At 35.1% G+C, this 15,883-nt stretch overlaps 1 pseudogene; it reads right to left on the bottom strand.

The window, feature by feature from the left end:
• Positions 1–4,420: 4,420 nt before the first annotated feature.
• LOC103739128 lies at positions 4,421–5,415 on the bottom strand (annotated as a pseudogene).
• Positions 5,416–15,883: the final 10,468 nt, after the last annotated feature.

Raw genomic sequence — 15,883 nt, 5'->3', positions numbered from 1 at the left:
GGTTAATGCTGTTGTAATGAAATGCTTCTTCTAATTAAAAAAAAAAATGGGATCAGATCATTGATTGATTTTCTCCTTTAGTAGCTTACATAGTATCCTCTAGAACTATGAGAGTTAGTGTTCAGGAAGAAGGCTTCTTGGTCAATTAGCTCCATTCCTCCAAGTCCTGTGTTCAAAGTATGTATTATCTTCAGCAATAAGGTCTTACCTTAAAGTTCTTGGATGTAACCAAAGGCTGTGGCAATAGCCTGTGTTATTTAAGGAATCTCTTGGGCTACCCTGATCAACCACTTGAAGGTGGTTTCTCCTGCCTGGCACTGTGTTTCTTATACATAGCCTTCATATACATAGCCTTCAGCTATACACATACACTCATGTATTTATATTGAATGATTATTTTTGAATTAATTCATTTTCCTATGTTTTTTTCACACCAGCTAGGCATTATTTATCTCTCCTCTCTCTCTGCCTGTCTAACCCTCCCTCTTCCCTCCCCTGTAAAAGTACCCCTGTTTTCCCCATTTTGCCTTTGTAAATAGCTGTATTTTTCCCCTCCCCTTGAAGACTTTCTTCCACTTTATCTCTATGTTTCTTTGTATATCCTTCCATCCTCCCTTCTCAGTAAAATATCCTTTTCTCTATTTCTCCTTTCTCTTCCTATCCCCCCTTTCAGGTTTTTTTTCTTTCCGTTTACCTCCATGCTTCCTTTCCATTTTCTTGTCTTCTGAGGTTACATCAGAATACATACTCACACATAAGTATTTCATGCTAAGATCCACATATGAGGGAGAACATGAGAACATATGTCATTTCTGTTTTTTAGTCTGTGCTACTTCACTTAGTATAACAGTTTCTAGTTCCATCCATTTGCCTGCAAATTCCATGATTTCCTCTTTCTTTACTGCTGAGTAGAGCACCATTGTGTAAATGTATATATTGCCACACGTCATTATTAATGTACTCATCCACTCATCAGTTGAAGGATATTTAGGTTGTTTCCATTTGTCAATTATTTTGAAAAGAGCAGCAACAAGCATAGATGTACAAGTATCTCTGTAATAGAATGAGTCCTTTGAGTATATGCCACAGAGTGGCATAACCAGATCATATGGTAGATTCATTTTTAGGTTTTGAGAATTCTCCTTGGGTTGCTGTATTATGGGTTTTTCAACAAACATATGATGCAGTGTATTCAATATCATTTAAAGTCCATTCATAAACATTGTGGTGTTCAAATCAGGTTACATATGTATGTATATATCCTCACATATTTATTATTTTCTTATTCTAATATATTAAAAATCCCTTTTTAATATTCAGTATTTTATCATTAGGTATAATTATACTATTGAGTAATAGGACACCAGAATTCCCTTTCCTCCATTTTCCATTGACAAACAATTTCTCATCTTTCCCTAGTCTCCTTACCTTCCTTAACTCCCATGCATTATGTCTTTCAGGCTTCATATGATGAATTCATTCAGTATTTGTCTGTGTGCACATGGTTTCTCTCACATAAATAAGGTGCCCCAGTTATGTCTATGCTGTCACAATTTACCACATTCCATCTTCCTCATGACTGGCAAGTTTTCCACAGTGTTTAATATATTTTCTCTCTCCATTCTTCAGTTAATGAACACTTAAATTGTTTCCACTTCTTGGCTATTGCTAAGAGTAATGTGATAAACTTGAACACGTCAAAGACTCCAATAGAAATCATTTTATTGGATGTATATCTAGTTACCTCTCTCTCTGAGTGTTTTCCTGTTTGTATTGGTAATGCATTATAATTATCATTTCCCAATATGTTAATGTCAAAGCAAGGTAGAAAAAAAAAACAAAGATATTATGGAAGCACAAAATGGTCTTTGAGGTTGTTCTACTCCTGACTCTGCACCCCAAAATTCCAACTATTCTAAAAATACAGAATTTTTCTGTTGTTTTGATATAGTCTGTTGTTTTTTGTAGTCTAGGCTGGCCTCATATTCACTACATAGCTGAAGTTGACCCTCTCGCTTCCATGTTGTATGATAACAAGTGTTTATCACCATGCCTAGGAAAGTTATTTTTTAGCACTGGGGATTGAAACCAAGGCATCACACATACTTGATCAGTGTTCGTTACTGATCTACATTCCCTATTAACAGAATCCCTATAACCTATTACAATACCTATTTGCCACAGCTTTCCTGCAGTGATGCACTAATGAAAAAGTTATCCTGCTACATACAGGTAATGATATTTTTGCATCATTTAAAATATAATTTTTTTAAATTTAACTATGAAATTTGCTATCCTTTTAGTGGGAGTTTCTAAATAAAACAATTTTTGTATAATAACTTTTCTTGTGTTTAATAATCATTCCTATTCTATTTTTAGCATACTTGGAAACATTAGCTGTATAATTTTAAACAAAAATCTCCTTTACTTTCTTTTGGGTAGGGGGTGGAAAGGCTTTATTTGAGTTACAGCACAGTCTATCATCAAGGGAAGCCAAAACAGAAACTCAGGGCAGGAACCTAGAGCACAGACCATGGTGGAACGCCGTTTACTGGCTTGCTCTTCTGGCATGCACGCTCAGTCTGCTTTCTTATACAACAGAGGATCTTTACTTTCTTATAATTGCTCTTTAGTTTCTTTAATGGAAACAACAAGCAAACACAACCAAAATTTAAAAAAAAAATCCACCAAACCACAAAACATTTCTTGTTTAGAAATGATACTGAGTGTTTATCAAAATGAAGAGTGTATTTCTTACTATTTGTGGAACTTAGAAGTCTAAAAGCACAGGACAGATTTTCACAAGAGAAATTTTACTCATTTATGATAATATTTTCAATATTGGAATATAATTAGGTCATGTATGATCAGAGTCCAAAAGAACTGATCTTCTTGAGTAAAACTTAGCACATCCTAGAAACTTTAAGCACACGCGTGAACAAAGAAACGTTTACCAAACCCAGATCCAAGTATATGATGAATGTTTTTCAGATTTAGCTCTGCACCTCATGGATTTAATCATTTTCTTCATCTTTACACAGGAAGGAAAGAGAGAAAGCAGAGCTGGAGGCGTGATTGCAGTACTTAAGAGCTGAGCAGAACAGCATAATAACAGCAACTCCAAATGAATAACACAGCTCTTATCTCTTTTATAATCCATATTAGACCACACCATTAATACTGAAAATTTTTAAATTTCAAAATATAAAGATATATTCAAGATAAATTCTAATTGTAATTTTTTTCTAAAGTATACCTAATATCAAAGGAAATTCCTCCTTCCAGTCTTCTGATATGAGTTCATGAGATTGAAAGTTTAACATTTAAGTAAACAACTCCATGGCCAAGTAAATGTCACAGCTCTTATAGGTATTACCTTATACTTAATATATGGGTTACATGTTAAATTAAACCTATCAATAAATATGTTCACAATTATGCAATGAATGGTGACAGCAGTGATGCTATTGGAGAAAAATGAGTAAGAAGATTAACAGGCAAGAATATGACAAGCTGAAAGCAAATAGGGTTATTTTCTAATAGGAAAGGTAATTATTGACAAATACGAAAGAAAATAAATCCCTCATTTACTCTATGTGGAAAATATATGAAACATTTATTTGAAATACTGGACAATAACAGAGGTAGTTAATCCAACTCCACTACAACATTAAAAAAATATCCTTTGCTCTTTATGACTAGATGCCAGTGGATGCATTTACACTGAAGGACATTTGGGAACAAACACCTGAATAAATATAAATGATATATGAAACATTTATTTGAAATACTGGACAATAACAGAGGTAGTTAATCCAACTCCACTACAACATTAAAAAATATCCTTTGCTCTTTATGACTAGATGCCAGTGGATGCATTTACACTGAAGGACATTTGGGAACAAACACCTGAATAAATATAAATGATTTAGCATGTTTAGCAGAGTGCATGGGGTTCAGTGGGGGGATGGAAGAGGCATGAGTGGGGGAGGGGGTCTGGATTTGATTGGGAAATGTATGAAATTAAAAAAGCTCGATTAAAATTTTTAAAAATCATCCTTCAGCACAGTGTGAGATTTAGCCACAAGCCACACAAGGGCTTCTGTACAATGAATAAGACTGCTACTGCTCTGCCAAGGACTCCCAGTCTCAATCCAGGCTAGACTGAAATACTGGGGGGTCCCAGTAGTTTTAATGAAATAGATAATTTTGAAATAAAGCATTTTAAAAAGACAAATCTAAGTGCTTTAGTAGTTATATGTCCAACTCAAACTGAATCGGCTTGTGAGGATTTTTCTTCCCCAACTAATCAAGCTTTATTTCACTTGAGAGTAGTAAGTCGTCCATACTCATCTTTGCCCAGTAATTCAAAGAATTCATTATTCTTTGCCCAAAGGATCAGTAAAGAAAAATGTAAAAATTAACAACACCCTTCAGGTTTGCTTTTAAGGTTGAAAACGTGTTTAAAGTCTGGATCCTGCATGGCTGCAAGAACCTCTGGATCATTGAGAATGTCATTGAGTCCAGGTGTTCCTGCCATTCCAGGCACTTCCCCAGGAAAACTACCTGGCAAAGAGCCAAACAGCTACTGATTGCCCTCTGACCCCTTCCCTTTGGGCTCTTTCATGCTCTTCTGGGGCCTTCTTGACCCTTTCTTTTCATTCTTTATCTGTTGCTCTTCGTGACTTTGCTTGTACTTTCTCCAGTGTTCAGCAGTTCTCTGAGCCGCAGGTTGAAGTTTTTTCAACACTGCACCACCAGCATCCTCATTATAATCCAGTTTACAGGCAAGGGCAAGATCATAGGCTCCTTCTTCCCAATAACCCAGAAGTCTGTGTGCTTTCCCTATCCACTTGTAAAGCTGATTTGGATCAGCATTTATTTCAATGGCTCTGTCACAGTCTCAAATGGCAGCATTTGGCTTCTGTAATTTGACAAAGACACTTACTCTCTTGGCATACAGAATGGCCAAGAGAGGATTTAGCTTGATGTCATCTGTGAGCACATCTATGGCTTTCTGCCACTCACCATCATTTAGGGCTTCAGTGGTAGCCGCTTTCTTTTTCATTTGCTTGATCCATCATCTCCTGAGTTATCTCTACATTTCATCTCCCATATTTTTGAGGAGCATCAGCGTCTTGTTCAATTACACTTTCACTGTCAATGTCTAGATCACTTTCCTCACTTGATAGTTTGTCTCTTTTTATGTTTTCCTGTCTTTTATCTGTTTTTTCTTCCTTAATATTTTCTTCTGATTTAGCTTTATGAGCAGCAGGTGGTACTTTACCATGCTCTCCACCCTCTCCATCACGAAGCATACTCTTTGCACAGGACACTCAAGCCCTGCCTACACATCTTCCTGAAGGCTCAAATTTCATTCTCTTTGCAGGGGACCGTGGTTTGTGGCCCAGGCATTAGCTCAACCAATGTGACCGAGTATCATATGTCTGTTTTATAACCTATCATTTTCGTTGTGTTCCCCGTCTCTTAGAATCCTTGTTCTCTTATTTATTTTCTTTACAAATTGTGCCTTATTTGTTACGGGTTGATAATCCACAATCATCAAAGAGCTAAAGAAAATATGAAGATTGAAGCACTGACTTTGATGCTAAAGTGTTTTCGCTTTCATTCCGAGATTGGGAATTACTGTAAATGCACTTGGAGTTGGACTTGACTGATGGAGACTCATTAGGATTCTCACGTTAAGGTATATAGGTTACTGATTTTCACAATAAGGTTATACTATAGTAAGTACAGAACCCAAAAGAAGATTATTGGGGAATTAACAGTTTATAATGAAGGAAAGAATAATGGGGTGTACCGATGATTTTAGACATCTTTATTATACAGCCTCTGTCAGTTCCTTTGTCCTTGAAGAGAAAAGCCATGGAATTCAGTAATCATTCTTATTCAGATGGTCCAAGCATCAAGGAAGTCTTGTTTGTAATGTGAGTTAGAATGAGTATATATATAAAAGGCACACTTTTTGAAAATATTCCTGTTTGATGTAAATTGTGTCCATAATGGTACCACCTGGTAAATTACTTCTTTCATAGTTTCAAATACTACTATACAATGTATGATTCTGTCTGGTTTTTATGATTAGAACATATCATTTCTCCGGTAACAGATTATGTGCAAGGCAATATGCCATACCCTAAGACCTGGGTCATTACTTCTTTCTATGGCCATGACTTTATTTTGCTGAAGAATAGGCCAAAATACTGAGGCAATATCTGTGGGTCCTTGCTGCTCCACTCACCAGCAGCTGTATCACATGTGGCCACTATCAGTGCATCCACTATGAACACAGAAAATAAACACAGAAAATTTTTCTCACACAGAAAATTAACAATGTAACAACAATTCTTATGCTGATTTCTAAACTGTGATGCTCATACTATTCTGACAGCTAATATTCTCCAAAATACATAGCAATACTAAATAAAATGTAAACGTGTATGTCCATAAAACTAGATTGAACCCATATAGCAGAAAAACTACCTGTAGACCATGGATAGTAGGAAGATGAATAGCAGCACCTGCAGCTGCAGCTGAAACCAGTGGTGCAGTTAAGCTGTGTCTGGAAACAGACTCTGTGAGCATTCATTTCTCAAATCAGGGAGAGGCAAAATACTTAGTATAATGAAAATCATTCATGTAGCCTATATCAAAACACTGTAGTGGCTGTTCCCACTGGAAAATGAAATAAAGGATTATAAAATGTAAAAAGAAAAATAATAAGCCAGTGCTACTCTTTGCTAAGATCATACTCCCTGTATACTATAGACATAGAAAGAGGGATGACACAGACACCATCTTGTAAGGCAGCTGAACAATTATTTCAGGAAGAGTTTTAGACACTGAGTTTACATATTCACTGTTACTGCTTCATAACATAAGGTATTATAAGGCCTATTTTGTATAGGTGTCCTTTGTTATTGGAGATGCAAACAAAAATACCAGTAAAGAGAAATGACTAAAAGAAAGGATAAGAACAATGGTAAAGAATGTCCTGACTCAGCAAATAAACCATTACAAGTATCTTGTTTAAGAATTCAATGAATCTATTTCTCTGAGTATGGCCATCAAACATTAGTAATATGAATGTGACTTCTCTCCACATGGCAGTAAGTTATATGGATTACTTGACAAAGATGTTTAAATGATAAATGAAACACATTTTATTTATAATTTAAGAAGACAATACCAAAGAAAACAGAAAGATAAAGCAAAGAAACAAATGCTCTTAGAAAAATGATAAAAAATAATCAGAGAGGTCAAAACAATGCTGAAAATAAAGTAAAACTGTCATTGAGGAATATAGAAACAGTGGTTTCATGTTTGTGAAGAAATATTTAAACTCTAATATCTAACATTAAATTTAAAAATATTGTCAAGCCAAGCATGATGACATGTCTTTAATCCCAACACTCCAGAGGAATTGGCAGGCAGTTCTCTGTGAGATCAAGGCCATGATCTACATAGTAACTTCCAGGGGATCTGTCTCAAAATAGAAATTATTTTCAGTTTAAGAATAAATAATGGAAGTAATATGTGTATCTCTAACCAATAAAATGAAATAATAGCAATACCAAAAGCTTAATATAACTTAAGAAAGGTTTAGCACAAGAACTAATACAGAAATGTGATAGGCAAATGTCAGAAAATAGAGATAAAGGACATTCATATCCATAACTACATTTTGGAAAAACATAAAATCAGCCAGTTTTTTTGAGTGTGTATATAATAAAGTACTTTTAAGTATAGATCATATGTTCTAAAAAAATTTCAATAAATTTAGATAGATTCCTAGACAAACATAAGTTCTTACTGTATGCTAGACAATATTTATTTATATTTATAGACAAGTATACTTGTCATCACTCATCAAAGAAGCTGATTTTTGCAACAAATGGATACTATTGCAGAGTTCTACAACTGGTCAAATGCAGATAATAATGCTCTGCAAGATTTCCAGCCCTAACCGAAATATCTACAATGCAACGTCTACACCCAAGGCTTAGGGAACATAGCAGAACAGAGGCCAGAGAGGCTATTAATGCATCTCTCAACTCTTACCACTGATGTTTCCTCATTCTGCAGAGGTTGATTTATACAGAAAGCCACAATTGGTCAAAATGTAAAGAGCAAGATATTGTAGAGTATGTGTTACTGAATAAGATTCCTATATTAAACTTCTCCCACCCAGGGCTCAGAGACCATTGAGGAAGAGGGTACAAAAAGACTAAAAGAGCCAGGGCCTCTTGATGACCCAAAGGAAACAGTTTTTCAGGGAGCTGGAAACTTGTTCATATGAACTTACAGCCGTAGAAACAGAATAAACAAGACCCATGCAAACTCAGACAAAATCCTAGCATAGAACTGTGGAAATGGGTAAGAAGTCCCACCCTTAGCTGAGGAACTTTTGGCAACTGATCACTGCTGGGTGAAGGAGAGTTTATCTTTAAAAGAGTGATGCTAGATAGATTGACCAGCCTCCAGTGGATAAACTCACACTGAGGGACATTTGGGGACACACATCAACTCAATAGGTCTTAATATAAAATGACAGAATGCATAAAATCCTGTGAGGGGGCTACAGGAGGTGCAAATAGGGGAGGAGGCTAAATATGCTCAATATATTTTTGAATGAAATTTTTTAAAAAATAAAAATTCCAGTAGTTGAAATTACGTATACAATTACCATAGTTATTCCATAGTATTTAATGTCAATTATATTAGAAATTAACTACAATAGCAAATAAAAACACAAAAATTAAAATACATTTAGAAATTAAAATGCATACCTAAAGGTTATAGATAAATGTGGAAATTCTGATAGAAATTATAAAGTAAGCATTCAAATTAGAAAGTTAGGGAAACTCTTTTTGACAAAGAATGTAATTAACCCCAAGGAATTATGAAATGGAAACAGAAATTGGTTCAATATTCTTCAGGAATTAGACAATTTGTCCATAGACTTCAAAGTAAAAATAAATGACAAGCTAATTTCTACTTTAGGACAAAAGAATGTGAGTAAAGGCCTCACAGAACGACTTCGTGAGAGTAAATTTAATATATGGAAGAACTTATTATTTTTTCACAAATATATAAAATGTCAAAGTTGTGTCAAGAAGAAATAGAAAATATGGCTACTACATGAATAATTATTTGAATTATAACTTATTCTTTTAATAAATGAAAATGATTTCATAGGCATAAAAATTTTAAGAATCAGATTATCCTTATTTATAGAAAACTTCAATAGGTAAACAAATGAATATAGATGTCACCATGCTCTTAATGTAATTTTGATATGTAAACAGGGTGAGTTATTGAATAAATGCTATTAGAGAATTATTTCCAGATGAAGTCCTCCATTCCTCACCAGAGCATCAAGGGTATAATAGCTGAATACTTGATTTTAATAGTATGAGATACATTTACTTTCACAACTACCTCAAGTTCTATGCTTTAATATTGTAGAGCACACAAATATTACATATCAAATCAACCTTAATATTTATAAGATTATTGATTATTTCAATCATAATGAAATTTTGTGTCAATGTCTTAAGCATACTATAATCTTGTAATCTATGAGGAATTTTTATACAGATGCAGAATATATATATGCATATATATGTGTATATACATAATCATATAATTTTTTGTTATGCAAGGCATCTATCCTTTGCAGAAACATCCTAACTCTGAATAAACCTCAATAAATGGATATGACTGTGTTCCAATAACACCTCAGTCATCTATCCTAAGATTTGAATGGGGTATCCTAAGATTTTTTATAATTTCTCAAATTATGCTTATTCTAATAACTTTCTACTGATGTGACAAAATGTGGATGAAAACCAACTTGGGGTGGGAAGGGTTTATTTTGTTTACACAGCCTGAACATCATTCGTCTTTGAGAGAAGTCAGGCAGGAGCTCAGGTCAGGAGCCTGGAGGCAACAACTACAGCACTGTCCGGAGACTGTGCTTACTGGCCTGCTCCCCTGGCCTGTGCTCAGCTTTCATTCTTACATAACCTAGGACCACCTGCCCAAGCATAGCTCTGCCAAAGTGACCTGACAATCCAGACATCACTCAGAAATCCAGAAAATGTCTTAAAGACATGGCCACCAGCCAACTCCATAGAGGAAATTCCTCAACTGAAGTTCCCCTTTCCCTGGTATGTCAAGTTGACAAATCTATTGAAAAAAATTATTTTTCTTTTATCACCTATTTACCAATGCAACAGATATTCTTACCCCTCAGAGGATATAAAACAAACTTGAGCTACTTTTGACATGCACACTTGCTTTGATGGACGTTGTTCTTTGCATTGACATGTTTGCCTCCTTGTGTTTTCTAAATGCACTAGTATCAATATATAACACATATGATCTATATTTCTAAGGCTTTGGATCATTAAAATACTACACAGCAATAACCTCATGGAATTCTTACTCAGAACTCTTTTAATTCCATTATTTATTTTACTGAGGATTACTACATACTACCATTAGCCATTATTTTGTATAATGTCCTAAAATTATAATTTACCTCATGAAATAATATTTAAGATTCTTTATTTCTATGTGCTAAAGTCGATTTTCAACCTATTTGAATAATTTAATTATTTTTAGATTTACGGCTTCATGCTGCTAAGCTGTAATGTTTCCCTTCCTAAGTCACTGAGTTTTATATTCTGAAAATTATAGGCCTTTTTTAGCAACACAAAAGAGTCCTGATAGAAATTGTTGTGAAGCAAGACTTGCAACAACATTTCATAATATTTTGCACAGCATGAGATCACCTTTCTTAGCTAATTGCTTTTGAGTCTCATTGTTCTATTTTTTCACAAGGATTTGCTACAAATTGTTCATAATTTGTCATTGCCAAAGAAGCTAATTTTTAGGTGGTGACTCCCATGCATTGGTTTATAGCTCAGACACAAGCTGAAGCAAAGAAGAAATATGTAAAGAGTCAGAAATGTGTGGACATTCAGTGTATGAATGCCCAGGAAAAAGTAAAGGGCTACAGACTCTTAACATTTTCTTAATCACTTTATTTTTATTTTCTATGTATGAGTGTTTTGCCTGCATGTAAGTGTACCATGGGTGAGTAGTGCTTTTGAAAGCCAGAAAAGGTTATTGGATCCCCTGAAACTGGAATTTTAAATGTTATTAGTCACCACTGGGTGATGGGAACAAACTTAGTTCCACTGTAGAAACAACCAGTGTTCTTAACTGATGTACGCCTGTGTGTATATAAGTGCACCCATGTCATGCAATGCCGGTAGAGGTCAGAAGGGGGCATCAGTTCCCCTGGAACTGAAGTTATGAACAGATGTTAGCCACCATGTGGGTGCTGAGACTAAATCCCCAGTCCTCTGCAAGAGGAGCCAGTGTTCTTAACCACTGAGCCATCTTTCCAACCCCGTTACATAGGCTTTTAAAAACAGCAAAATTAAAGAAAAATAAATTATTACACAAAGCATTGGAGAAATTAATGTAGAGAGAAAGGCCAAGTAAAGAAAGACCTCATTGTATACTACTTCAGAAGCCCTAGCAGGGACAGTGGGCAGATAAAGCTTCATCAGAGAGCAAAAAGTCTAGCTCATCCCTGGGACATGAAAAACTGTGGGAGGACAGTGACATGGAAGGAATTTCCTCTAGCTCATCCTCCTCGGGCTCCTCTGTGACTTCCTCCTTCTCTGATTCAGACTCACATTCTAGTCCTTCAGTAGCAGTAGTACCAGTAGCCACAACAGTTCTGAAGATGAGTCACCAATGAAAAAGAAAGAAAGAGAAAGAAAGAAAAAGAAAAAAGAAAAAAAAACACCTTCCCTAATGGACCAATGGATAAAAACCAAATGTGTGACTATCAAAAAGGAATTTAAACAATGCTCAAGCAGACACACAGATGGCCAAATTTTCCAGTACTCAAAACTTTCTAAGTGTTTTCCATTGTATAGACTATTAACAATGGATACATAGACTTCTATTTCAGGGATGAATTTTATTATTTTAATATTTGAAGAATTAAATTTTTTTCTGTGCTGGAACTCATTTTTTTTTCTGCCTATGAAATGAATATTTGGTTGTATGTTGAGGTATGTAAGGGATAGGCTTTCAAGGTAGTGAATGAGAATATCAAGTAATGAGAGTCTCATGTCATTTAGTCTGTGTTTATTATGTGAAGATTAATACATTGTTATCATAAGTATAGTTTTACTACTGTTAATAAACATATTTTTTATATTTTTGTTCAGTAAAGTATTTGAATTTTTGTTTGGAATATGTTTAAGTTTCCTGATATCTTACATTGGAATGCTTAAAGTTAAAAAGCTATATTTTGTGTTTTACCAAAGTGATAATTTTGTTTCTAATGTTGGAAATGTGTACATAAAAATGTGTCCTCGTGGTGGCGTATACCTTTAATTCTTGCACTTGGGAGGCAGAGGGAGGCAGATCATTGGGAGGCCAGCCTGGTCTACATAGTGAGTTCCAGGACACCTGGGGCTACAGGGAGATCCTGTCTCAAGAAGACAAAGAAAAAAAAATGTGTCCTCAGAATATACCTGGTCTTCCTCTGGTAGCCTTGCAATTTGTAGTAGTATTAACTGTTATTCAAATATTTCAGTTGAATTCTGTATGGAGGATTGATGTTTATCTAAAGAAATTAATCTCAACTTTGAAGTTATACTTCCATCTCTCTATTTCCTTAGTAGGAAGTCCTATTATTTCTACATTCAGTAAATGAACATTTTTTCTCAGTAATTCAATTTTGAAGAGTTAATGTTTCTACACTGGTGTGAATGGCATCTTGGTAACAATGATAAACTGCAAAGGAAACCATATTAAAATTAAGAGACATTTTAGAAAGTACTAATAATTCATTAGTTTTGATGTTTAGGCATTTAGTTTTACTAATGTTGTTTATATAAGAAAGTATTTTGCTAGCTTTGTAGAAATCAGAAAAAAATGAAAAGTGAGACCAATTTATATTGCCTTCATCATTACATTAATGGCATCTCTCCTTTTTATTTGCCTTCCTGAATGTTTCGATAATTTCTTTCAAAGGATTAACTGTAAGAAGTTATAACAATTCAGTGTAGACTACAACTAGACTACTAAAAATAGCCATTATTTCCCAGTAAAGAAATGTTTTGGCTAAGTGGTCTAAGGACAGATTGGATTCTGAGAGATCTTTGTAACAGATGTAGGTCATAACCATTCAATCCTCATCACCTCAACAAAAGATAGCAAAGCAAACTACTTAATGATAATGACATGATGCATGACATTTGCACACATGTAAATCATATCCATGTAGCCTGAGTTAGCATGCTGTTCTAGCAGTTTGTATGACTCATATTTATTCACACAGCACAAGAAGATCTGATTATTTTAAGAAAGACTGATAAAACAGTAAAAAATACTAATTTTATTACATAGTCACCCTTATCTACAATTTTTGCTATTGTTACTGTCAAAATGAGACGTGTAGGGGGCTGGTGCGATGACTCTGCAGTTAAGAGCACTGACTTCTCATGCAGAAGGCCAAGGTTCAGTTCCCAGTACCCACATGGCGGTTAACAACTGTCCAAAACTCTAGTTCCCAGGGATCTGACACACTTCTGGCCTCCACAGTCACTTCACAACATGAGTGCAGGCAAAACACTTATACACACAAAATAAATGAATGCCTTTTTTTTTTTATAAAAGAGAGAAGTATGCTGTGTTATGCAAATCCAAGTTTTCTTTTATTTTTGTTCATTGTGTATGTGAACTGAAAACAACCTTTAGGAGTCAGTTCTCTCTTTCAATCCTGGGAATTGAACTCAGACCATCAGTCTTGGAAGCAATCACTTTTTTTTTTTTAATTTTTACAAAAACTTCTTGAGAATTTCATACATGTATATAAGGTTTTTTGATCAAATCCATGCCCACTCACTCTCCTCCAACATTCCCCCTCTGAAAAGGTAACCCTAACATCTTTTAAGGATTAGATACAAGCTTCCAGGTAATTTTGACATTTTTTCCCCTTTGGAACACAGTGTGTTGCTAACAGGCCCAAGGACCTATTGACTTTGGACCCAGAAACTGACTACATTTCTTTGGGGTCTTTTTACCCTAACTGCCTAGCCAATTCCTACCTCCTATTCTTACTTATCACACCATCCTCTGAGGGGGTTACCCAAATTGCCGATAGGGAATAGGGACCCAGACCACTCTGTCATCTCCCATGCTGAACAGGGACACAGGGTGGGGCAATTGGAGTACACTTTCAGTGGGTCTATCTAAAAGACTCCCAAATTGCATAACTCTTGTTTCTAAGGGGAAAAGAAAGTCCTTGAATCACAAATAGGAGTTATGAAGGAGAAGTAAAGGCAAGAGTAATTAGCATTACAAGTTCTAGACAGGGAACTAGAAAAAAGTCAGAACAGGGCAATTTTCAAATGTTCATATGAGAGTACATTGGAGTTTCTTGACAAGGGCTTCCAAAAGCATCCCTCTATTGGGTTCTTCTTCATTTTTCTTTTGTTTTCCAAGGCTGGACTAGTTGGCTGGGAAGAGTGGCTGGATGCTCAGGTGAGTGTCCAGTGACCCTGCTGGAGGCAAGCACTTTCATCTGCTAAGCCATCTTGCTGGCCCGCCTCAGCTTTTAATTATGTTTATATGATGGTTCTGAGTGTGCTGAAGACAAAAGAACCAATTTTGCCTACCAAATTTTTCTTTCTGATGTTATACCCACAGACAATATCTTGGTAACATTAATACAGCCATGCTAAGAGAATTCACACTATTGCGATAAGAGCAGAGCAGTAGGAAACTTCAGTGAGAGGGACCCAGCTTCAGTCACTGTGGCCCTTGTCAACTGCTTTACTTCTTCAACATTATTATAAACGTTCATTTGATGATATATCATTTCGCTGCTAAGAGGATTTGAAATCTACAATATTATACTTCCAAAACATTGTGTACAGAAATCTCATACAGATGGAGCTCAGAGTCAAGGAGGACAGACTAGGAAAGACAGATTCTGACTTAGAGACAGAGTGATATTTTGTATTACAAATTATCAGGAAATTGAAGTTACCAACTATGATGTATAACTCCAAAACGAAAAAGAATTAGATACCCAGAGAAAAGATGGAAACGAATGAGAATTGATTTTAAACCTTGTCATATATAAGCATAGAATTAAGAAAAGGCCAATAGTTTAAAATGGCTAAAAGAAAATACACAGCCGATCAGACCACATTTTATTCCCGCATCATTACCAGTAAGTACTTTACTGGGTGCTCCCCATTGAAATGATAAAAGCAGAGCTCCAAGGTAATCGGATGACAGTAAAAGATATTTTATCTGCTTTATATTTTAGAAGGCATTTACATATAAAACATACTAGACATTGCCTTCAAGAACTACAAGGCATTTAATGTTCTCTTTTAAAACTCAATTCATAGTTTATTTGACAAGTACATTGTGTGCCCAGATAAACTTAGCTAAAATCCCTGTCACCATTTCATTACTTTGAAAGATTATTTTTCTCTGAGTTTAGATGTTATTTTTTTTGCAATTCCTTTGCTTTATGCTTTAATGAAAGCCATGCATCATTGCATTAAGTGATGTAAAGCAGTGGATAAAATAGAGCATTGCTATTAACCTCTAACTTTAGTGTGTAGGGAGGCAGAGACAAGTTTAATAACTCAGAGATAAAATACTCAAAGTGTAATTACCTAAGCCTTCTTTACCCTGGCACATTAACATAGGGTAATAAACTTGAGTGTTTTCACAGAGGGTTGAAATCATAGTGGATAATCAATTGTATCCATTTTTCAGCTTATAGAGTGATTGGTCTTTTGGAAAG

Source organism: Nannospalax galili, unplaced genomic scaffold (genome assembly GCF_000622305.1).
Source record: "Nannospalax galili isolate Female #2095 unplaced genomic scaffold, S.galili_v1.0 scaffold918, whole genome shotgun sequence".
In the NCBI taxonomy this organism is placed as follows: Eukaryota; Metazoa; Chordata; class Mammalia; order Rodentia; family Spalacidae; genus Nannospalax; species Nannospalax galili.
Note: the sequence above shows the minus strand (reverse complement) of the source record. Positions and strands in the feature narration are given on the sequence as shown.